The following is a 25,687-nucleotide window of genomic DNA, read 5'->3' as shown; positions in this document are numbered from 1 at the left end:
TTTCAGGAAAAGGTAAGGTCCGAAGGGACAGTGCTTGGCTCACAAGAAAAAACAGCACTTACAATACTGGGGCTTTGATTTCTTCAGGAGCCTCTATACCCTGTAGGAACAGTGAGATGGCCAAGATCCTTTTAGGAAGCACTGCACCATACTGCTATAGCAGGGTTTGAAACACTCTCTGATGTGACAGGCAACACAGTCTCACATAATCCAGTTTCATGCTATGCATCAAAGGAGCACTTAAGCAAAGGAAGGAAAGAAATAGGAGGAAAAAATTCAGATGTATGCCTTTCAGGCAACTCTTTGGTAAAGAATGATTAACTAAAATATACCTACAATCAGAGATCCACCATTCCTGCCCCATCCCTGGAAGTGTTCAGTCAGATTGGATGGTGCTTTGACTCAGCACCACCTAGAGAACTCAAATCAGTCCATAAATCTAACAAATATAACAGATTCTTGGGGAGTACCACAGTATAAAGCTGGTTTTAAAATCATGTAGCAGTATAAAGTATAATTTATCATTATACTAAGTATGTATTTCACACAAAAACTGCATAATATAATATATAGAAGGATCACAAAGGTTTGGTTTGCTTCAATAGTTGTATCTGAGAAAAGCTTGAAGAGCATAAGCTTGTACCACACATGTCCTTACACTTACCCTGTCCTCAAGCCACAGAGTCTTCACGCAGCTGCTATCCACTTAATATTTTGCCATTCAGTTTGTGGCCCAGCATCTTATTTATTACAGCCAACCCACCAAAGTATTAGACTTGCTTTAAATAAGAAAAATGTACATTTATCCACCAGTGCTTCCCTTACAGGCAGTTGGAAATCTCAGGATACAGTCTTCTCATTCAGAACTCTGGAAGATTGCATGCTAGACAGAAAACCCAGAGTAAACAAACTAAGCGCATTTCAAATGTTTAACATGATACAAATATCTAATCAGACTTGAAGGAACTACTGATATTTCTGAAGTGTCTTTGTGTACTGGTTCTGGAAAAAATAACATATCTACTGGCACTGAATGAGGGATGAATGACTTTAAAGAAAGATCTACTTTGATTATCTCTTTAAGCATACCTACAGTCCTCTGCAAAACACAGTAGTTTGATTTGGAGGTATGTTTCTTATCTTACCAATGGCTGAAGCAAAAGGCAAACCCAAAGACACAAACCTATCAACCTCCACGCTCAACTTTATGTCCACTGATAAACTCTCCCTTCATTTTTACACACAGTCTCATTTTTCTTCCATGTACACATATCGCCACACAAGAACACTCCCACTTTATACACATCCATACCAGTCAGTTTGCAATATCCTGAGCCCAAATCACTTGGTCTCTTCCTAGGTCTCTTGTTACCTCCTAGACCTCCTCCTGCCAACCATAAGGTCAACTTCCTCCTCTTTATCTTGGGTGCAATGCAGGAAGGCTTCCTTCCACCTTGTGTCCCGCTTTAGATTAGGTCTAACCTATAGCATCCAACACAAAGGAAGAAAAGTTGAAGATAAATTCTTGTTTGACACAGACTGGAAAACATCCAATGCAGTCAGCTTATCAGAGGAACTTAGCTGTTTTTGTCTAGTTGCTGCTAAACACCAGAAAACTGTGCTTATTTAAAGGTTTATGGGCAGTCTTAAGAGAAGCTCTGAGAGATGAATGCAACAGAAAGAACATTTCTTTTCTCTTTGGAGTGTGCTTCTTCCCATAAAAGCATACAATCCATTTCTAATGTGATCAAAATTGATTATTTCTCCTAGATTCTTTTATGGAAACAGCTAAAGTATTTTGACTGCAGTGTTCCAGAATTAACTCAATGCAAGTCAGATGCCCCTGTGTAAAGAGTTTCACCCCAAGCAATAAAGATACAGCCAGATGATAAGCTATAAAATCTAGAGTGTTACTATAAGAAATGCTGGACAACCTTAATAGTCATCAGTATCACACCTGCCTAAAATGCATATTAATTCACTTAAACAGCCAGATGGGCTTGTTTGTTTAAGACTCTTCCACGGTGGTTTTCAACTTCGTTTTTATGTATGTTTTAAAATGCAAAATACCGGTTGTCATGCAGCTCTAGCAGTACTTAGCTATTAACTGGACTTTGCATAGAAAGATTTAAAAAATAAAAATAAAAATCAGAACCTAACACTTGTCTAAACATTGCTTCCAATGAGGTTCACATTGCAGCCTTGTAAGTAGAGAAGAAAAATCATCCTCATTTGTGTCTAGGCAAAGTATGGCACAGATGAGCTAAGTGAACTTCAGGAAATGTCTATTATAGGTAGAAAACGGACAGAGCAGCTTGCTCTAAGCCAGCATGCAGCATACTATTCAGCCACTGGATGGCAATCTGTTGTACAAAAGCCAAACCAGTGGCAAACCAGCGCTTCAACAGCGCTGAAGGTTAACGTCTGAGATCTGAACACCAAGTTTGAAGTGCTTTAAGTGTTGACTTATAATTTTCAACAACCATATTGCTTTCTAAGTCAGAAACACTCCAAAGCCCATTTAGACAGTGATAATTACTAGAAACGCTATTGCCTTCCTTGACTCAAGCTGGAGGTACAATGGTATGAAGTAATAAGATCAAGGGAAAGGCAAACTCTAAACAGCTGTGGCGAGTCTGGGTAATGCAGTTTCAGATGTTATTATCCAGATTGAGTCCAACATTTCCACCACAGCTCTAAAGCCTCTATAGCAACAAAATAACCCCATGCACTACTACAGATTTGTGGCAATGCCAGCGATGAGCAGTGTGAGCAATCTGGCAGTGCAGGCCTAGAGCCTGACATGGTGGTAGGCCATGCTCAGCATAAATGCAGAGCCAGCTAGCAGTGTAGCAAATCAGTGCTGTGCCTGCAGCATGTAACTAAAACAAGGCACTGGTAGCTATAAACATGGAAAGTTATCTTGGGACAGCAGGACATGCACCTGCATCAACAACCTCGTTGTGTCATTAGTAGTTGGACCCATAATCTGTAATAGTGCGATGGGAACCAATGAAGCCATGCCAACAAGGCACTCCGAGTTTATGTAACTTGTAGCAGTTCCCTTGCTATGCACTTCTGCCTTTCCTGTCTCTTCTTCTTCTACACTTTACTTTACTGTGCTATACTTGCACCTCAGGCCTGCACCCTAGACCTGCAACACTGTAACAATAAAGGAACAATACTCGATCACATTGGTCAGCCGTATTGATTCCAATCTCCATCACTGATACAGATTAGAAGCTGACTTGCTGAAACCAGCTCCACAGGAAAGCACATGTGAGTCCTGGTGGACAGCAAGTTCAACTTGAGCCATCAGTATGCTCTTGTGATCAAGAAGGTCATGGTATACTGGACTGCATAAAGAAGACTGTGACCAGCAGGTTTAGGGAGGTTCTCCTCCGTGTCTACTATGCCCTAGTGGGGCCATATAGAATCTCAGAATCATAGAATGGTTTGGGTTGGAAGGGACCCCCAAGGATCATCTAGTATAACCCTCCTGGAGTGAGAAGGGACAGTTCTAGGTGCCCTAGTTCAAGAAAGACAGGGAACAACTGGAGAGAGTTCAACAAAGATGATTAGGGGACTGAAACGTCTCTGTTATGAGGAAAGGGTGAGAGACCCAGGGCTTTTTAGCCTCAGGAAGAGAAGACTAAGAGGAACTCTTGTCAATGTTCATCAGCATCTAAAGGGCAGGTGTCAAGAGGATGGAACCAGACTCTTTTCAGAGGTGCCCCGTGGTAGTTAACAGGGCAGCAGGCACAAAAGAGAACACAGGAAGTTCCAGCTAAACATAAGCAAAAAAATCATTACTTTGAGGGAGACAGGGCACTGGAACAGGCTGCCCAGAAAGGTTGTGGAGCCTCCGCTGGACAGATTCAAAATGCACCTGAACACAATCCTCTGGAAACTGCTCTGGATGAACCTGTTTTAACAGATGGATTAGACAAGATGATCTCCAGAGGTCCCTTTCTGTCTTCCCATTATATTACTCTGTGAAAAACAGAATAGGATTTTTTCAGTGGCCTCTGTCAATGATAGAAGTTCCTAGAGGCCACTTCCTCACCTCATATTCAAAAGGGCTTTCAGCAAATGGGTCATTCATACCAACATGAGTTGGAAAGAGCTCAGTGTAGCAACTATTGAGACATGTCTGAATTTCAGACGACTTTGGAAAGACTTGCACAGCTATAAGATGCAGTGTGAATCTGCTAGAAGTAGAGACACATACATATTGACTTTTCACAATGTGAGGATGCTGAAACACTGGAACAGACTGCCCAGAGAGGTGACACATGCCCCAGCCCTGGAAATATTTGAGCTTAGGATGGACCTGACCCAGTTAAAGACATCCCTACTGATTGCAGGAGGGTTGGCCTAGATGAACTTGAAAGGTCCTTTCCAGCTCAAACTATCCTATGATTCCCGCATTACCATATGTCCATTCTCCTCTCCTGAGCTATTAGCAAGCTTGAAACTTCAGATTCTCCCTCAGCAAAACAATCCAAATTAACAAGTTTCAAACAGCTACAATAAAAATTTAAAAACTCTAGGGGATGGTGGAGAGGAGAAATTAAACTATAATCAAAAGCCCATGAATATGATATATACCAGAGAGGTGAGTTTCTGTATTCTGGCAACTCAGCCGAGCAGGCTAAAAGCACAGATCAAAGCAAGCCATTCACAAGCACGGATGGTAGAGAGACTAAGACTTCCGTATTTCATTCCATAAATGACTAAAAGGTCTCATTTCAAAAAGTAAAAATTATAAAGGATTTCTGGTGTTAAAGTAAATTTCATTTCTGCTCTTCCTGACCCTGAATGAACTCAAACAAGTGTCCATCCCATGGCTGCCCTGCCACAATCATGGCAATACAGCTACTGTCTGATTGCTGTGCACTACAGCAAATGCATGCACCACACAGCCTAAGGGATAATCAGATGCTGGGGACAAGATTCCAGGAACCTTCTCTGTTCATTTTGTAGGGCAGCAGCTGGCTTGTTTCAGGGGAGCTGCTTTTCCTTTGATGCTTGCATTCATTTTCTTTGTTATGTTCAGAGAAGGAATGAACTGGAAACTGAAATTAAATACGAGGATGTTTTCAGTGGAAAGAGAAAATACATTTCATATAGAAAGGTGAAACTTTACTGTACCCAGACTTCTTGAAGGGCTGTACATGTCTTGAGCTTATAGATGTAATTTGAGGATTGGAGCCAGAAAATTGCTTGCTATTCAGAGCACAGTGTCTGAGTTTGTCTTACTAACCCCTGAAATCCCAGGGACCATAGAACTGAAGGACCAGTTCTCATCTGTCCTCTGGGTGGCTGAAAAAATTAATTGGAAGAAACTAAGCTGACCTGCTTCATAGAGCTAATTCCAAGAAATCCCCCTTCTCCTTGCATTCAAGGCCAAACAGCAGTTATCAAACATGTGTTGTAAGTTTAAGAGGAGTTAAACACTAAAGCTTTTCATAAAGACAGCTATGCAAGCGATATGGTGCTCTGCAGTCTGTGGTAGCTCAAAGAAACATGAAAGATATCTTGCATAAGAAATCGCAGAACCATGTCTTAATATCTATGTAGACATCTGCTACTCTTCTTACAGCTTATTACTTATTGAAAAGAGATTGAGAACTACTACAAAGCTGAAGTGAGAGGTAAACCACGGGTGTAGAGAACAACCAGAAGGCTTCAGGTATTTACTGTAACTTAAGATTTATCTTAAAATCAATGGGTACAAAATTCAAACAAAACATGTCTTCTTCATCTGTCAGTATGCTTCTGTTGAGCATATTACAAAAAGAGTCAGTGAAAATATATGCCACAAAATGGTTTATCTGAACGGGGAGGACAAAGATTGAGTAGATATGTAGACAGAGCTAATCTGGGATGATGACAATGTAGCACTCTCTCACTGCATGCCCCAGCCACATCAGCATCTCTTTAACACTGGGACCATACCAGCCTGAATATTGCTATCTAAAGATATTTGAATGATTAGACATGAAAGGACTTGGGTCTTTGTATTTACTAACTTCTCAGCTGGAGGCTTGACAGGAACAGGTAGGGTTTGGTTTCCCAGTAAAATGAACCCTCCAGCAGAGGGTTCAGCATTCAGTAAAAGCAGAATATCGTGAAAATATCAAGAAAACACATTATCCAGCGCCAAAGTAAGGGAAAAAAAAAAAAAAAAAAAAAGAAAATTATTGAGGATTTTCCCTGCAGATTGCTCCTGTTACTCTCAAAGAGCAGCTGCAGTGTACCTGACATACCTTTAGCATGGTCAAAGTCCAGGGGATGATTTCAAAGGGTGGGCATACATGTGACAGAAGGAAAGGTGCTTTCCTTTTCCTTCTCAGTATTCCAGATCTGAGGAGGAAAAAACCATGGGTTTGTTTCCTTTGTCCCATTCCACCCCAGCAGGAAAAGTCCACTTGCACTATGAGCCTTAATCAGAGTCAAAGTCCTGGCACATCTCCATCATCAGAGTGTATTTTATTGCCTTCCCTATCACATAAGTGCAAGTAGAAAACTATGTACACACACCGCAGCAGATGGTGTAGGTGACAGTGTGGGGCACCTGGCACTACTCTGCCCACAGCCACATCATGCCATAAATTCAAGAATATTGTTATATATAGATCCAGCAACCAATGAGGAAAACTGCAAAATGCGGCTCTTACAAACACTGTTGTGTCTTTGGAATCACTGATTCAGTGTAGGGGACTGGGAAAGAAGAATCATTGAAAACAGTAGAGGCTGTGGCTGATGAACTGCAGAAAAGGCTCAGGAGCCCCTGGAAGACAGTAAGCTGGACATGAGCCTCAGCAGCAAAGACCAACAGCCTCCTGGGCTGTAACAAGACACAGCCTGTAGATGTAGGGAATGGAATATCTCTCCCCTTCTTAGCACAAGAAGAATATGTATAAACTGAATCAAATTCTGCAGAGGGTCGCTGATAAGGCATGTTCTGAAGCACTTGCCCAGCAAGGAAAGGGTGAAGGATCAGGGCTTGTTCATGTGGCAGAAGAGACTGCTTTGGAGGACCTGTTGAGAGGTCAGAGACACCTCCCCCCACCTATGGAAAGAGGTCATCAAGAAGATGGGAAAGTGTTCTTCATGGTGATACATGTCAGGGAGACAAAAGACAGTAGGCATAAGTTCAAATAAGAGAGATTCAAACCTTTTCCCCATGAGAACAGTCAAGCAGTGCAAAAGCTGTCCAGGTAGGTTATGTGTTGTCCACACTTAGACGTTTTTAAGACTGGAGTGAATAAAGCCCTGAGAAATCTGGTGTGACCACAGCTGACTATACTTTGGGGAAGGAGCTGAGCTAAAAACACCCTGATCTAGGCTATGAAGCCTACATCTTGGCTCACTACAGAAGTTATTTCCCCAGTTTTCCAAATCTTCCCTTATTAGCTTACCTTGCACTCAGACTGTGAAAGGAGAAACAGAGATTATATGCATGTGTACTTCTCAGTGATGACATTGTGGCTAACAGATTGGCACAGCAGGTGCATGTCAAACCAATAAAAAGGAAAACTAAAGCGTGCTAAAGATAATCACTGAATTTATCAGAGCATTACATCACATTCTTTTTATTTTCCCTTCTTCTCCAGTCACATACACAGCAGTAGCATTGGTTTCATTACCCAGCTCTGAAATTAAATGGGGCAAGAGAGACACTCAATCTCTTCAACACAAAGGAAAATGTAAACACTTCCGTCTGCCTTGAAAGCCTGCACAACCCAGTTCCCTGCCAACAACCAGATATGAAAGAGAAAGGAGAGAGATCAAGGTGAAAAGCAATAGAGGCTTTTCTCATAGCCTGCCTGTTGAGAAGTGAACCCTTATCTATTGTTTTGTCCTATTCCCATCACAGAGCATGCCCTTGTTTGTCCTGCTGTACAGGACACAAGATGGTAACAGATTCCCTGTGCTTAAACTAGGTGATGACATAATCATCTTCAGTCTATATAATCAGCCCAAACCAGCACATAGGGTTTGGATTTTAACGGTGAATACAAGAGTTCATATGCTTGACTGGCCACAGCACAAGCTTACAACAAGCACTATCTCCTAATAGAAATCACAATATGTTTCATGTCTCACACCACTGGATAAGGTGGCAAAAGTCTTGAGAGAGATCATTTCAACCCCAGGTATCTTGCTATGAACTCCACCTATGAACTCCAGGATCCCAGTCCTCAGAAACTAGCTATACCTTTCCCTTCCAGGCAAAAGGAGTCAGTCATCAAACATCATCATTACTCACTTCAGGGTGAACTATAATAAATCCTCTCCTGAGTTACAGCTGTGACATGAGAAACAAACAAGGTCAGAGTGGGTGCAGAACAATGATGTGTCACCAATAAGCAGTTAGAAGTGATTGTGCACAGGGTGTAAAGAGACAGAAACAGGCAATTTTCCCAGTCCTGGTCCTGAGCTACAGGCTGTGTACTTTGGCCATCCCCGATGTGAGCACTTCACTGAAGCCCATAAGAAGGAGAATCCCAACAGGGTAATTCAGTCTGTTTAGGTAGGAGATCTCCTTCTTCTTCAGAGAACTGGGTCTCCAGAAAGTCATTGAAAGGACCCATTTGAGCTCATCTCCAGCCTGTCCTCAGCAGTAGCTGGAAAAGCAAGCAAGCAAACAAACAAAAAAACACCACCAACAAACGAAAAACAGAATCAAGCTATGTGTCATTTTGGGCTACTTCACCTTAGGAAGCTGGTAGACTGAATCTCCCCTGGAGGCCTGAGAGGGCTCCAGGTTGGAGGAGATTTGCCTGGAAACCAGAACTAGAGTTTACTAGAGTGAGTGATTTCTCTGCCCATTCAGTGAATTCAGCCTGCAGGCAAGAGGGACTGTGCACTGTAATCTTCTAAGGGTCTCCCCTGGGACAGCACAAGGGCTGTTGCACATTTCTCTTCCCAGAATGGGTTGAGAGTGAACATCTGAAAATACTGTTCAAGTGCTATGGTAGAAAACTCAGCCAAGCAGTCTGAAATATGTGGTTGAGCACTTGTTTCCAAATCCTCCAGTAACTACAAGAACAATGCCGAAGTTCAACTTTTCTAGCTCCTTATGTTTTAATGATCACATGCAGACAAATTCACACCTATATCCACAAAAATGCTCTGTAGATAGACACACAGGAATTTAGCCAAATGCACACAACCACCTCACTCTAAGTCCTTGGAGATGAGCATGCATCGGGGATAAGGTGTCCTGGACACTACAGGGCAGATAAGAGACAAACCATTGAGTTTATTCCTCATCATTCAACCACTGGAATAAAATTTTTCTTCAACTAATTTTCACTCTTTTCTTACATTCTAAAAGCATTTGTGATTATTTTTACTTTAAATATCTATGACAATGATCATTTGATATTTTCTTAAGTATTTCTTGAAAATCAAATTTGGAAACCATGAAAAGCAAACTCACATTCAGACTTTGATGTTGAAGGACTGTTGCTTCCTGCAGCTGATGGTAAATAACATACAGCAATAAGACTATCCACAGAGTGAGCTCTAGTGCAGACCAAAGCAGAGAAATCCTTCACACCCTTGTACATATATTGATACTGCAAATATGTCTGAGTTATGCTGACCAACAGCCAGGGTTAAAAGTTTACACATTAAAAATGAGATTCACTTTCTTGGCACTAATTTTACTGCATGCTTCCTTGCTCTGGTCTGATCCGTCATTTCTTCCACCTCTGTAAACACTGATGTGCAGTTATGTGTCTCCCCTCCTATAACCTCATACACTGAGTTTCTTGCAGAAAAGAATGTACAGCAAACTTCAACAAAATTGGTTGAGGTATAAGGATACACAAAAAGCTAGGCTTGGAACAAGAATATAAAGGTTGAGGGAGAATATGGTGACTCATGATTTTAAAGTATTAATGTCAAGACAGTGGATGAGTTAGCAAACTTTAAGTATGACACTGGCACAAGATCAATTTGATATATAATGTTCAAAAATAGACTTAGATTAGAAAATTACAAGATGCTTTCTAACAATCCAAGAATGGTGGGTTTGCCCAGGCAGGATTCATAAGGTTTGTCAAGTATTACCATGCCCCCCTGACCCCACCTTCCTTTTTCAAACTAGCATAAATAAATAAAACATAGAAAATCTGTGTTGCTGTTCTTTGGACTTTGTCTAGACTCAGTTGTGAGCTCTATGATTCACCAAAAATACCTTAGTATGTGCTTGCACAGCAAATCAGTCCAGTGAGAACTCATATTATTATTGTGAAATAACTAACAATAGGAGTAATTCACCTGTGCCAGCAGTACTAATTCTCCACCCTTTGTGATAAAAGAATACTCTTAAAAAATACTTCTAAACCTCTCTAAGAACCTTTACAGAGGGGGAAAAAAATGTCCTAGCACACTCATTTGTCCTGGCTTTGTAACACTCATGCAGACTTTGCCCATGTATTAATTTTGCATCCATTATGCACTCTGGCTAGGCATTAACTGTGCATTTGTACTTATCTGGAAGAAAGGAAGCCAGTGCTAGAAGTGTCCTGGATGGCAAACTGCTTCACTTTCAACTTAATTAAATAATGAAAGAATTAAAAGTAATAATGAATCTGCAATAAAGCAAGAAACTGTTATGCAATCAGGCCCATTGATATACACAGATCTTAGATTCTTCCTTATTTAACATGCTAGGTATCTCCTATTGAATTACACACAGTCCACTCAACGATTTTACATAAAACACAGAGATGAATGTTACGTATTAAATATTAAGCACATAACAACGAAAACAGTTGTGCTCCTTGAGGGCATACAACTCTGGGCTGTTAGCTTAGTGGTTCAGTGGGAAGCAGAAGGGCATAGCCTCCATGCAGTGAGCTGTAGTAGAAAATAAGAATGGAAGGAAACAAAGGGAAGATTTCTGTGACTGGCAGGCTTTTCCTACAAATTTAGGGAATTGACATTGATGTGTGTCATAAAAATAAAACATACCCAAAAAAATTGTCTTTCCTGCTCTACAGAATATTTTTCATGGAAGAGTTCCTGTGGCAGCAAAAGAAGTTGCGAAAGACTTTATAAATCACATCAGCCATGCTGATTGCATAACATGAAAGTGTAGTGAAGAACTTATCCTTCCTTTTATTATTTATTTAAACTTTCTAATAGTCTTACAGACTATTATCCTTCAAAATGCAAAATTTCACCATCATGAAAGGATTCTAATGAGATAAACAGAATTGATCCAATTATTTTGGTACAAATAATTTATTTTACTACCTTCACCTCCACTAACCTCTTAGATCGCAGTCAGAGCAACTGCGGATGTTCAAGAGTACAGCACATGGAAACTGTGAGCTACTCGGTCCAAAGAAACTGGCCAACGTATGAAACCTTACTGAACTGAATGAGTGATGGTTTAATATCAAACTATCAGTGTCAGTCAATAAGAAGTTTGGATTTTTCTTATACAGTTTGTTCCTTTAAATGCTCTTGATCAGTGTTAAGATGCTTGATAAGGTGCAGAGAGCCCCTGGTGTCTAGTTGGTCAAATTCACTTAGTTGTTCTGTACACTCTGTTTATGTAAATTGCGAAAGGTTGCTTTATACCTGGAGATAGAGCAGAGATTCATTTTCCTAAGAACCAGCCAGGGTAAATTTCATGTCCCAGGGCAAGTGTTGCTGAAATTTTGTCTAGGTTTAGGACTTCAGCACAGGCTAAAAGGATGAAACTTAGTAACTGTACTAAAAAGTACGAGGATATATTCTGGCCTAAACTTTCTCAAACCAGAAGAGCACTGCTTGCTTTCTACAAATGAAGTATGACCTGCAGTTCTGTTAACAATGAACAACAATGGATATTTGCCTGAGCAATATCAGATATAGAGGCCCTTATTCTTTTACCTGAAGTAACTGTTCTTTCTTCATAAACCTAACTACTATCCAATGTAGCTGTTGTTTTTATTGAATTCTTTAGCAAAATACAGATGCTAGAAAAGGCTGAAACAATGCTGCTACTATTCCCTTTATGAATCTGTTAAAAATGGAGCATAAACCTTGCTATTAAGCAAAAAACACATCAGGGATTTTTTTCTTGTGCACAATATTTACTTGAAATTAAAATTAAATAATAAAGAATGAAGCACCAGAGAAATACATTACCCATCCAGAAATATAAATTTAACAATGCAGCATCTCATGCCTTGCCTCCTCTTCATACTTGCCTAGAGAGAAGATACAGGTATGGTTGTACATTGTTAATCCTGTAACTATGTTACATTAAATGTTGTATGAGCGGGGAAAAAAAGCTCTCTGTCTCTCAAGATACAAATATCAGCCAAGTGCAAAGATTAAACTGTTCTTTACAGACCCACAGAATCTACACAACATCAAACACAAGGTGCCTGCTAGGTTAATTGGAAACCTGAGCTTCCTCATTGATCATTGATATTTGCATAAAGACAATGCAAATAAAAGTAGAAGCGGGTCAGCAGGATTAATTGTAATAAATTAGGCACAACCTCCCTCCCTTATATTAGGTTGCCAGGATATGAAGGCTTCAATTCCAACTGTAGGAGCAACAGGCATATATACAGATGTATATTTATGTTATGCAGCTCTGTTTGGATTGTAGCTCCTAAATTCATGTACTATTGTAAGAACAACAAAAATTAAGCACACAACCAGCCAGTCATGATAGAGAGGCCATTGCAGCAATGAGAACATTTTACCAAGCAGAAGAAACCTGACACCTGCTTGCAATACCCTCTAAAATTACTGCCTGAATATGCACTTCTAAAGTTTAAAACATTCAGTGGAAACCCAAATTCATGCTGACCTCATTGATTTTTTACAGCTTCTTTCTGTAATATTTAATTAAAGGGAGATTTTCTTCACAGTAAACATATTGCTATACAGCACCACATTTAGACAGGTGTTTAGTTTCAAGTACATACTTAATTCTCATGGTTTGTGTTGTAGTTTGGGCTGGGTGTCCTCTGCTACAGGGGTGTTTCCTGTGTCCAGAAGTCCAGCTCAGTGGGTGGACACAGGAAATTAGGTTATTTCCTAACATGATCCCTTGCACCACTATAAGTTTTACGGCGGGGTCTGGCACTTCCTCTTTCCTTCCTCCTCGCCACCTGGTAACTGGGGGAGAGATCTCCTGCCCATGGGCCTGGCTAGGCCCAAGGCCACGGGGGGGATGGGCAGTCTCAGATCTGGCCAGCTGAGACTAGCCTAGCAGTGGTGTGGGGGAAGGAGGAGCCCTGGGGGTTTTGGGTGCACCCTCAGGTGGGGATGGGATCTCTCTGGGTCTGTTTTGGGGTCTCTCTTGTCACTGTGTTTCTAGCTCTCTGCACGCACTCACTGTTCTATTTAAACTTTCCATCACTTTTGCAATCCGTTTGTCTGAGTTGTTATTTCTGCGCGTGGTGGGGAGGGGGTCTGCCCCAACCCATTACAGTTTGTTGAACCTCCTTCAAATGCTTAGCTGAAAGCCTAAAGCACTTTTCCCTGGTATCTCAGATTATCGTCCTGGATCAGAGAAGCCGTCTGTTTATTACAGAATGTTCTGTCTCATTGGTAATAGAGGCTTCAAGGGATGACACATTTAAAATCCACAAGGGGGAATTTTTGATCCTTTTCACCTGATCTTTATCAGTCTTCTGGATTCTAAAGCACAGGATTTGCTATCCACTCCAAAACAGTTACCACCAACAGCACTGTGCTTCTTCTTATCCGTGTACAAACACCTAATCCCTTTCTAATTCACTTTCAGTACTGTTCTCAGGAGTTTGCACATCTTAAGAACAAATAGTGTGGCAAAGAACATTTTTGTTGATTGAATCTGGACTTCTCACTATTCAGTTTCATTGACTGTCCGAATGTTCATATATAGGAAAAAAAAAAACCAAAAACAGAAGCTCTAGTTTTAATACTCTAGAGTATTGATTTTTTTTTGTTTATTTGTTTAAATCACATTAAACTTCATAGCTTTGCTTCAGAGGAAACCACTCACAGCACTCAATTAGAATCATCATCCTTCTTTGCATTTGAGGTCTGAAATATCTTTTTTGAGATAAGGCACCAGTTCTGCATATAACATCTCAAATAAAGATGCACTTTTTTTTTTTCTCTGTAGCCTCCAGCACAGTCCTTATATATCACAACGTGTTTAGGGCTTTGCTTTTTAAAATTGCAGACAAGAAGAACAGAATTAGTTGGGTTTTCTGGTTCAATGAAATCTATTCTGAAGGGGCTAAAACTTTAAAAGTAGTCACATTTACCTCTCCGACCAATGATGATCATCTCACTTTGGACGAATGATTGAGATGTTTTTCAAGAAAGTAAAAATGGTTGTTTATACATTTATATACTCATAATAGTTTCTTCCCATTATGCTCAACAGCAACTGTGACTGCAGTTGCAGAAGATATGAAAGGAAACTGCTTCAAATTCAGCCTCCTTAAAAAAAAAAGTTGCCACACTGTGTTCCCCTTTACACACTTTTTCTGATATTCTTTACACTTTCATAATTGCCTTACCTGGCCTTTGAGATATCTTCCCCTTTCTGTATGAAAGCCTGAGCTATGCAAAAGAATCAGTTGATCTGCCACTCGCCAGTGTACTGCTGAACATGTAAAATGGCAGCCAATGGAAGGAAAAGAGCGATTCTTTCACCCCTCACATTTCTATTCTCTTTCAACAGCACAGTGCAGTTTAATTTGACAGCAGGCTTTGGGAAACTGTTAGATGACTAGATTTCTTAAATGTGTGGGGCATCTACATCTTACCCAGAAGTTTGTGGCAGATAATGTGGATGTGTGGCACTCCAAAACCCAGCCACTTGCTGGCATTGCTTCTAAGGAAGGAACAAGCTATTGCAATTGTGATTTAACAAGGTTTAGCAAGCTTGGTGGAGCCTGTAAAAGAAATATCCACTAGAGAAACTTGTTGAAACAGAGAAATGTGGGAAGTAAAGGCTGACTGCTAAGGGCAGAGCACAAAATTAGTCCTGATTTCTGATTTTACTTTCTTTCTGCACTTTTATTTTTTTTTTAATACTGATTTTCTGAAATAACAAAGGCCACTGTGGATATTATGAAGAACCTTTTAAAGATGCCAGGGCACTCATTTGTGGAAGTGAAAGGCAACATGGAGGGAATACTCAAAGCTAAACTTCAAAATGCTTAGAGTACTCAAGGTATCTCTACTACAATGCTGCAGTAAGATTTAGTGGTATCTCCTGATAGATGATACTGATATTGGAATATCTCTAGATATGAAAACTAATCATTCAATAATTTGGGGAAGACACTTTGAGTGGTTAACTCTGCCTCAAAAAGCATGAGCTCCTAATCAATCATCAGTATGGTTTTCCTAAAAAGTAAAGTATTTTTAAAACCCTTAATTATATAAAAAAGGCCACCTGGGCACACTGCTGGCTCATGTTAAGCCTACTGTCAACCAGTACCCCCAGGTCCTTTCTGCCTGGCCACTCTCCAGCCACTCTGACCCCAGCCTGTAGCGCTGCATGGAGTTGTTGTGGCCAATGTATAGAACCCGGCACTTGAATATGTTAAATCTCATGCTGTTAGACTCTGCCCATATGCCTAGTTTTCTCATTTCAACTGCAATCTGATAGAAGACTCTTACATAAACTGAACTTTTGGGACATGACAGAAAGCTCTGCATCAAGACACTAGCAGTAAGTCTCACCCCATGCCCAGCAGAATTTATCCTCATAGGAGAATATAACAACAGGTTGGTAAGTCCTTTAGAAGGCAATATTAGGAGGCAGGAGAGGGATAGATAGTTTCTAATGTAAGCCAGCAGAGCTAGATTGTAATTTTGGAAGTCCTGTTATGGAACTACACAAAACCATACATTTCTCACCATCAAAAAGAACCAAGAGAAATTAATTTTCATATGAAAGAAAATGAAAATGCAAACTCTTCCCCTGGCTCTTTATTCTTTTCATTTTTAATCATCTCCATCAAGTGGTAAATATATCCCTTCTGCAAATATGGCCTGCAGGCCAGACTGTCCCTGGAAAGATAGACAGTACCACTACTATCCTAAGCATTCAGGTGCTGCAGAAGAACAAAATCAATCATCAGTATGGTTTTGTGAAAAAGTAAAGTATTTTTTAAACCCCTCATTAGATAAGAACATAAAGAAACACTCATGCAAATTCACAGAATTAAAAGATTAAAGCCAAAGTCTCCAAAAGTCCTTAATATGGTGTATGGTGTTATTGGGATGTTCAGAACTGAGAGACAATAAATTAATGCAGACAACTAGAAGTCCTTGGGTATCAAATCTCATTGGGAATATAAAACATCAATAAAAAAATTGAAATAAGAGGGAGGGCATGGGAAATCCCTAAGGAACCTTCAAGATAGCATATTTCATCTGCAGATACACAAATAAAAGATGCCACAATGAACACAAGCATTCAAAGTGGAAGCTAGCAAAACCCACAAGATACTGTCTGAGCAAACCACCAACCACATAGCATGAAAATTAAAGCAATAAATAATGTGCTCTATACAAACAGGTTCAAGTGAAGGATTTAGGAGAAGACTGGTAAGAGGGACCAGGATGTTCTGAAGTAAGCAAGAAGTGAAACACCTTCCAGTCATATAAAAATAAAGAAAAAGAAGTCTACCTTTTTCTCTTTTCAACATCTTCTTATGTGGTAATTTCTTTGTATCACAGTAGAGTCTGAAGTGAAAAGCACCATGCTACATGCTCTCAGTTTTACCACTGATCAAGATCCCTTTCCCCAATGTTAACTTCTGAGGTAATTTGGATTTTTCATTTGCACTTCTACTTCAGTAAGTACATTCAAACCCTACCCATATTATTTTATTTTATTTTTTATCCAGAGAGAAAATGTAGACAAGTGCAAATGCCTGGGAAAATACAAACCTAGAGCATTAGGTTTTTCCAGATGTATGTGGCAGAGAAGCAGCATGGGGTGGGGGGAGAGGGAAAGGGAGAGAAAACTTTTAAGAGATTTCAAAATAGAAGTTTCAAAACTTCCAAATAAATTTGGCAGAGAATATCAATATAATGTAATTTTGAAATTCTCATTAGAAATTGCATTCACTGCAACAAAAGTGAGCATTTTACCTTCTTGCAACACTCCTTTGATATATTTTCCCCATGATTTTGTTGTTGTTTTGTACAGTGTTGGTGATTTTGTGGGTTTTTTTCCCTTTCTGGCTGCAATTTTCTCTTTTTAGAAAGATTCTGAAATTATGTGAAGAGTTCAATGTGAACGAGAGCACCGATTTTAATCTTTCTTGTTGCAGATAAGAATCACTTACATGTTCTGGGACCTTGCACGGAGAGCACAAAACCAAGCCAGTGAGAGCTGCGTAGGAAAAGAGCATCTGCAGATTCTCTTTGGTTGACTCAGTCTCTCGAGTACACCAATATCAATGCATAGGCAATTTGCTAAGAGGGAAGAGTTGTTAGTCTTCACACAGCAAATCTTTACAGATCAGCAAAGGGAAAGGAGGAAGGGAAGGGGGTGTAACAGTTACATTCCACTTGCTTTGGTTATGAAGAGAAAAGTTCCCCAGTTTGAGCAGCTGTTTCATAAGCATTCAGCCACATACAGATGGAAGCCTGTGGAAGTTTCCTGAAAACATTTGCAACCAAGAGGACTGACTTTTCAAATACCAGACATGATGAGTCTTTCCAGTAGAGTCACAACTAGTATCTGTGCCTGGTCTTACTTTTGCTGAGCTTACTTATTCTACACAGATAACTGACTTCCTTTGCCCTACAAAACCTTTCTGTATTCTTCACAAGTCAGCAGAGGTCTTCCTAAACACCAGTATCAATACACCACAACACTAGTCAGAGATAAGAAAAACAAAGTGATTGTAAACATATTCCCATTACAAAAATGTGATTGTCCTGATCATCTGAGAGACAAAAGCTGTTCTTTCAGAGCAATGGCAGAGCGTTTAACTCTGCTAGCTGCAGGGGAAACTGTTCAGTACTGATCAGGCCATAGCTAAATTGCAAAATATGCCTTTTGCAGCATGGTTGTGCCTGTGGTAGTTTTGAATATAATCCATCTGAGAGCATTTGTGCCAGCCAATGCACAGGGGCTGTAATAAAAAAGCTATTAAACACTTCTTGAGTTGCAGTCTCAACCCTTGGACTTAAGGGACTTAATACAGCAATAGCGTCTGCCCTGAAAATATATTCAAATAATCATTATGGGTCATTCACATAGATATTTCAGCTAACAGAACTGTCTTGGCTTTCTGAGGGTAGATGAGGTCATTACATGGAATTCTTTACAGCAGCACCACCACCTCTTTAAATTGTAGTCTTTCTTCTGCAGCGTGCAGTCCGGTTCCAATTGCTCTGGAAGCACCAAGTCATCTTTATTTTCCCGCAATATGGAATGCTTTCATTGGCTGATGAGAAGATTCTTGCCCTGTGCCTAGTGCTTTCCATGACTTCTAAGCAGTGTTTTGTGAAGACTAACATTTTTCTTTTCCCATTGCATGGTCCCCACAAATCTGTTAACTATATGTGTGAGCTTGTAGGAAAAACAATTTTGTTTGATTATGTGGGGATTAGGAGGTTTGGGCTTTACTGGCTGTAATTACAAACTTCATGTTTGACCATATTCAATGAAAAAATTTGTTTTCAGTCTTCCTTCCAAAAGTTTTTTTTAGTAAAAAAAAAAAAAAGGAAAATAATAAAATATGTTAAGGAAGAGGTTTCCTGTGTGCACTACTGTATTTTAAACTAATAGTGTGACAACACAGCACGTTGAGAACCCTAGTACTTCTGGTAAATTATGGCCAAGCTCCCACTAGAAAGCTGAACTCTTTTCCTGTCTTGATCACTATGGATTTAATCATTACTCTGACTGCAACACAAGGTTTGATCTTGCAAGACCTTAAATGAAAACATCTAGGTCCTTACATTTAGGCTGTACATTGGCAGATTCATTCCACAGAAATATTGATATTTCTGCACATACCCAAAACTCTACCCCTGGCTCTTCTTATCTCACTCTCTGACTAGCAACAGCTTTTTCACTGGCCTTGATGAATGCAATCTTACTGTGCTCTTTGTCTATTTGGCAGTATGTTTCAAAAGCCATTTTCCTAGTCTGCCACAGGGTTATTTTATGTTTCAGTAACCCTTTAACTATCTCCCATTGCCAAAAGCAGTTTGAACACTAATCTTTCACCTGACTGTGTATTTTCTTCAGTTCATTCCTCATTCACCACCAGTGAGAATCACAGTTTCAAATAATCTTCCAGAAACACTCAGTGGGCTACTTTATTATTCTCCATCAAATATTTTCTTTTCATGATGCACTTCATAAAAATTGTGTAGTTTATAAGACAAAGCATAGATCTCACTGACATTCAGCTCCTAAAAGTAGGGCTTAATATGTTGCAGAAAATTGGGCTCTAACACAAATATGGTGCCAAATTGTGCCCTCTGCCCTTTGGGAAGAGATAAAAGCTCTAGTGAGCTTTTTCAGCCTTACTGTTAATAACTTAGAAGTCGTAGTTTCTCCAACTTTCTTCCCTCCTAAGCCACAGAAAATAGAAGAGCAATCCACTTTGTACTCATAACAGAATCATAGAATGGTAGGAGTAGGAAGGACATCTGGAGATCCTTTAGTCCAACCCATTTGTTATAGCAGGTTCGTCCACAGCAAGTTGCAGAGGATTGAATTCAGGTGCATTTTGACTCTATCTAGAGGAGACTCCTCAAATTATCTGGGCACCTCATTCCAATGCCATGTTGTACTCAAAGTAAAGAAGTTTTTCTCTATGTTTAGATGGAACTTCATGTGTCCTAGTGTGTGCCCATTGCCCCTTGTCCTATTGCTGGGCATCACAGAAAAGAGTCTGGCCCCATCTTTCAGACACTCACCCATTAGATATCAGTTTAGTATCAATAAAATGGCCTCTCACTCTTCTCTTCCCCAGGCTAAAGGGCCCCAGGTCTCTCACCATCTCCTCACAAAAGAGATGCTCCATTCCCTTCATCCTCATTGTAGCCTTCCACTGAACTCTCCCTAGTATTTCCTTGTCTCTCTTGAGCTGTTGTCCCCAGAACTAGAGCTAATACTCCAGGCACAGATACTGCTGGCCACACTCCTCTTAATGCATCCCAACATACCGTTGGCCTTCTTGGCCACGAGAGAACACTGCTGGTTCATGGTGAACTTGTACATCAGAATTCCCACCTCCTTGTCTGCAGAGCTGCTTTCCAGCAAGTCAAACCTTAACCTGTACAGATGCATGGGATTATTCCTCCAATGTGAAGGACTCTACGCTCGCTCTTGTAGATTCCTCTCTGTTCAGCTCTCCAGCCTCTCTACTGGTGTGCTTTACATGGGCTACAGTCAAACTTCATGCTTTGCTAATTACCTGTGAAGTCTTTCCCTCCAAGGAAAATTTCTGTTTTGCAGGACATATCAAAACATCTCAGCTTCTTGAATAAATAGGGGTCATGTGGAATTATTGAGTTTGATTCTCTGGAGAATTCACTTTTAGCCATTTGGAAAACAAAAGAGGGGCACTAGGGACCAGTTGAATCCACAAGTGTAATGAATTACATTCAAAGCAAAGGTATGTGCACACTTTTTTTCAGTACTAAGTGTACCACCATTTTCAGGCACAGGTCCAGTCTAGACATTTGTTGGCATTTATCAGGAGGTCAGGTTTCCATCTCACCAGGAAAAGTTAAGAAGGTTTCATTGTTTCTGGTGAGGCAATAAACCCCAGATGCAGAATCCTAATGCCAAACTTTCTCCTCTAAACTAGTTTTGAGCATTGATCACTGGAGAATTGAAATAAGTGGTATTTTCACATACATAAAAAAAAATTACTGGAGTAATATAGTCCTCTTATGTCCAAGAGAGCAGAGCACTACAAATGAATTAGATGTTCTCCCCATGGCATTTTCCAGGAGAGCAAAGCTTGTGTTGATCTGCAGTCAACACTTCCTACCATTTTAGTCAAACATTGAATCTGCTAAGGATGGAATTAAATCATGCATTTTCACTTCTTCACTCACCAAATATACTTTCATACACAGAATCCTTCCAAGTATATTACTGAGAGTCAGACACCATCTACCCCACACTGAGTCTATATAATCAAGTCTCCATTGAAAAATACAAATTTAGAGCTGGCTGAGTGACTGATAAGCAAATTAGTTCCTGAGCTAAGCCCTGCAGGACAGGCTTGGCAAAGTAAGATAGCACTTGCTATCTTCTAGAAAACCAAAGAAAAGAAAAATACATGAAGTTCTCAGTTCAGGATGCTCAGTTCAGAGCATCATACTACTTTTTAGTATATATAGATGATAGAAATAGATGGTTGCTTTTGATGTCTGACAGAGAAGGTGAGAAGCCATATTTGTTATTTTGAAAGAGAAAGACTACATCTTTTTTTGCAGAGTCTTCATAGTGCTTTCATAGAGATAATGCGGATTCAAAACTATTTGGCTTACTGAAAATATATTACTCTTAAAAATCTTTGAGAACCAGTTGCTGTAGTCCATGGGCTAGTCTCATCAACCCAGGTGGATAGTCACAGCTGATGCTTTGGCTCATGCAATATAGTAGACACCTCTGAGGTTAGAAAAGAAAACCATGGTTCACTAGCTTCCCATAGATAGGAAGTATGAGCAGTTTCAACTACTTAACTATCAATGAAATTTCACAGTATCACAGTATCACCAAGGTTGGAAGAGACCTCAAAGATCATCGAGTCCAACCTGTCACCACAGACCTCATGACTAGACCATGGCACCAAGTGCCACATCCAATCTCCTCTTGAACACCTTCAGGGATGGCGACTCCACCACCTCCCCGGGCAGCCCATTCCAATGACGAATTACTCTCTCTGTGAAGAACTTTCTCCTCACCTTGAGCCTAAACTTCCCCTGGCACAGCTTCAGACTGTTTCCCCTTGTTCTGGTGCTGGTTGCTAGAGAGAAGAGACCAACCTCTAGATCCTTCACTATCCTTCATTAGTTAAACTTTTAAAAAATATTTTCCTTTTTTAATCTGACCCCAAAGTTTTCTTACTTCTACTCTTCTTCTTCACTTCTTCTACCCACAGTGAGGACACAAGTGAGCAAGTCTGTGTTTGGTGCTTCGTTGCTTACCAGAGTTTGACCACAACAAATAGTATCAGTATTAGTCTCACATCAAGAACATTGTAAATAAGGGTACTTGATACATATGGATCTCTGCACAGGAAGGACCATGAGTAAGAGGCTCCCAGCATCAAAGAATGTAATTGGTATGAGGGTATGATGCTAAGATGATGCAAATCATCTTTTTCCTGCTGAATAAGGTTAGGCTAATCCTTGCCCTGAAGAGCTCAGGAATTGGAACGGAATTATCATTATAGGTCCCTTACAATTGTTTGGTCCGGTCCTATCCTATCCTATCCTATCCTATCCTATCCTATCCTATCCTATCCTATCCTATCCTATCCTATCATTTCTGTTCTATTCTATTCTATTCTATTCTAATCACTGAAGAAAATTAAAACTGAAGATTGTGCTTCAAGAACATTTGTAACAGAAATAATCCATGAAAGACAGATTGATGGCTAGAGATTGAGAATTTTGCCTTATCTCAGTCTGAGTAAGATAGCAACACTTTCTGCCAGGGTGGATTTTCCTCTAAAAGTAACTTCAAGATTTAAACAGGTCTCTCACACAAACATGTGTAGGAAACAAGAGCCATAGAGCAGGTTGATGAAAAGCCAGTTTAGAGACAATGAGCCATGAAAGTCATTTGCTTTGAATTTGAGTTTGGCTGTCTCCTACTGAGCAGGAAAAACAATGTAAATGCAAATTAACATCAAATTATTACATTTACAGGAATTAAACATTGGGCTTCAACAAGTGCTTAGATGGAACAATGAGATGGCAAAACTTACTTTGTAAAATAAAGATGAAGAGGAATTGAGGGTCCAGGAAGATCATTAAGTTACACATAGTTTAACTACATTGAAAAAAAAAAATATCAGAAAATAAGCCAAAGTCTTTATTCATGGTTGCTAACTGTGAACCTGTCACATTCAGACCTCACAGGAAAAAACAAACAAACAAAACCAAACAACAGTTAAGAAAGAAAGGAAGAAACAACAAAAGAGAGGAAGAGAGAGAAACAGAAACTCAGTAAAAGGTAAATTACTTTGAAGAGACAACATGTACTCTGATATACCAGAGTCATAAGATGATAGAAAGGAGGATTTCTTTTTCATTTCAAGATCTCCCACATGGTCTAGCGGTTAGGATTCCTGGTTTTCACCCAGGCGGCCCGGGTTCGACTCCCGGTGTGGGAAAGCACAACTGTTTACTCAGGGGTGACCTTATTGCTCTCTACAACTACCTGAAGGGGGATTGTGGACAGGCAGAGGTTGGTCTCTTCTCCCAGGCAGCCAGCACCAGAACAAGAGGACACAGTCTCAGGCTGCACCAGGGGAGGTTCAGGCTGGAGGTCAGGAGGAAGTTTTACACAGCGAGAGTGATTCCCTACTGGAATGGGCTGCCCGGGGAGGTGGTGGAATCACCATCACTGGAGGTGGTCAGGAGGAGACTTGACAGGGTGCTTGGTTACATGGTTTAGTTGATTAGGTGGTGTTGGATGATAGGTTGGACACGATGATCTTGAAGGTCTCTTCCAACCTGGTCTATTCTATTCTATGCAGGCAGCCTGATCCTAAACAGACAAGTCCAGTCTGAAGGCAAGTACTGATGATGGTAGATTGTAAGCTCTTTAAGCAAAGCCTTAACACAGCACTTGCGTGGGAGAGGCAGCTGAGTTGCTCAAAAGAAGCACAGCTCTATTTCCTGCCTCCTTCATTTTCCTCTCAAACACTTCACTGGTGGAGGTTTCACTGCCAGAACTATCAGAGAAGGCTAAAGTCTAGGCAGCTGTGAGATGAAAGTGGGAGCACCAGCCTCAGTGTTGTGTTAAGATGAATCTGTTGCCCTGTTCAACTTCGTCTGACAACTTAAATCCTCACAGCTAGGCAGGAAGTTCTTTGGCACAAGGGTATGTTAAGTCATATAAAAAATTATTTCTGTGCCTGGAAGGTTGTCTGTCTTAGTATGTCTCTTAATAGAGACACTACCACTTCTTAATAGAGACACTACCTCTTCTTGTAGACCTTAGGCCCTCAGATTACAACAGTAACGCTAAATCCTCTACCTCTCCTCTTTGTATAAAATAATTTCCAACCCTTTAGAAGATTTTCCTTAGCAGAACCATGATACAAATTAGTAACTTCATTGTAAAGATTGCTTTTCACAAACAGACATTGTTCATTCCCAGCTATGAAGTAGGAACACTGCCATTGTCTGTTCTGACACTAGAAACATTGGGTTTCATTTGTGCTGCTTCATGTTTGGTTTTTGGAAAGGGAAGGAGCACATCCACCACTAGAAATCAACCCCCTAAAAATGAGTCTGGATGAGCCCTTGGCAGTGTTTGTAGCCCTGAATACTTTATTTTGACATTAACACTTCAGTATAATCTCCTTCTATTGTTACCTGGCTGAGCTTCAAGAAGAGTGGGGCAACCACTTAGCAAATGAGGTGTTTTCAAATAGAAAAAAAGAGGGAATGAACAAGAAATCCATTATCAGAGACAGGCCTGCATTGCCTTGGCAATTAAAAAAACTAATGACAGCAAAGCTGGAGCCAAAAGACTTTATTGTCTTCTCCTACTATAAATCAACCAAGCCAAATACAGTCCAACTAATTATTATGCCTATAACCTGCAGCAGAGAGTGCCTTATGAAATTACTATCCATAGTAGGCAATCAGTCACTTTTTGGAGCCTCATATTAGAGCTTGGAGATGGACCTTGCAAAGTCTCTTTTCATCCATGTTAGATTATGAACCTACAGATCTGGGCTAGTAGGCATATCCTGGACAAAGTCTGGTGTCATTATGGAAGGGTTAGAAAGAGTAGTTTCAACAGGGCATGTGAGCTGCAAAATTGTGTTAGAGGTGCACACAGTAACAGAGGAATTAGAGGAATCTTTTACTGAGACTGTGTCAACAGAGTCATTTAAGCCTTCATCCTGAATTTTCTACTCTTTACCAACATTTCCAGCTATTAGTATTACCTAATCAATTTATTCACAGCCACCTATTTAGCCATTCTGCAGTGCTGCTATCATTTTCCACTCAGTGGCATGTGCCAACAGAAACAACCCTCCACCAATCTTGCATCAGCTGAAGACACATTTGAAAAGTTCACCCTCTTCTGACAAAGCTCATCCAGCTCTGCTTCACAGAGCTTTCTTGCCATAGATATCAGACATTGACCCTGTGTGATTTGCATTCAAATAGAAATGTTTTTTCAAGTCTCAGTGTACACTGAAACTCTTCCTATGGAGTGAATTGTTCCATTAAGTCCTTCACAGTCCCATTCAACACATATGCATCTATCCATCAAAATGAGAATTTTTACATCCTTCTGAAATTTACCTCTCACTCTCTAAAATAAAGAACTGCCAAGCCCAAATCTCAGTACTGTCCTCTAGGGTCTTGTCTTCTCAGTGATACTTTTTTTAAAGTCAAATTTATAAAAGTAGTTGTGGCAGCTTTATCAAAACATCTGCAGGAGGGAAGGGGGAGAGGTGCAGAA

General features: G+C 40.2%; 1 protein-coding gene and 1 non-coding gene across 2 annotated transcripts in view; one reads left to right on the top strand and one right to left on the bottom strand.

The window, feature by feature from the left end:
- FAM135B (family with sequence similarity 135 member B) overlaps positions 1-25,687 on the bottom strand; it is a 244,861-nt gene that overhangs the window by 195,061 nt on the left and 24,113 nt on the right. The window lies entirely within an intron of this gene.
- Positions 23,301-23,372, top strand: TRNAE-UUC (transfer RNA glutamic acid (anticodon UUC)). The gene has a single exon. It is a non-coding gene; the product is annotated as a tRNA-Glu (tRNA).

The sequence above is a fragment of the Melanerpes formicivorus genome, unplaced genomic scaffold (assembly GCF_026170545.1).
Source record: "Melanerpes formicivorus ecotype bairdi unplaced genomic scaffold, bMelFor1.0.p_v2 SCAF_32, whole genome shotgun sequence".
Taxonomy (NCBI): Eukaryota; Metazoa; Chordata; class Aves; order Piciformes; family Picidae; genus Melanerpes; species Melanerpes formicivorus.
Note: the sequence above shows the minus strand (reverse complement) of the source record. Positions and strands in the feature narration are given on the sequence as shown.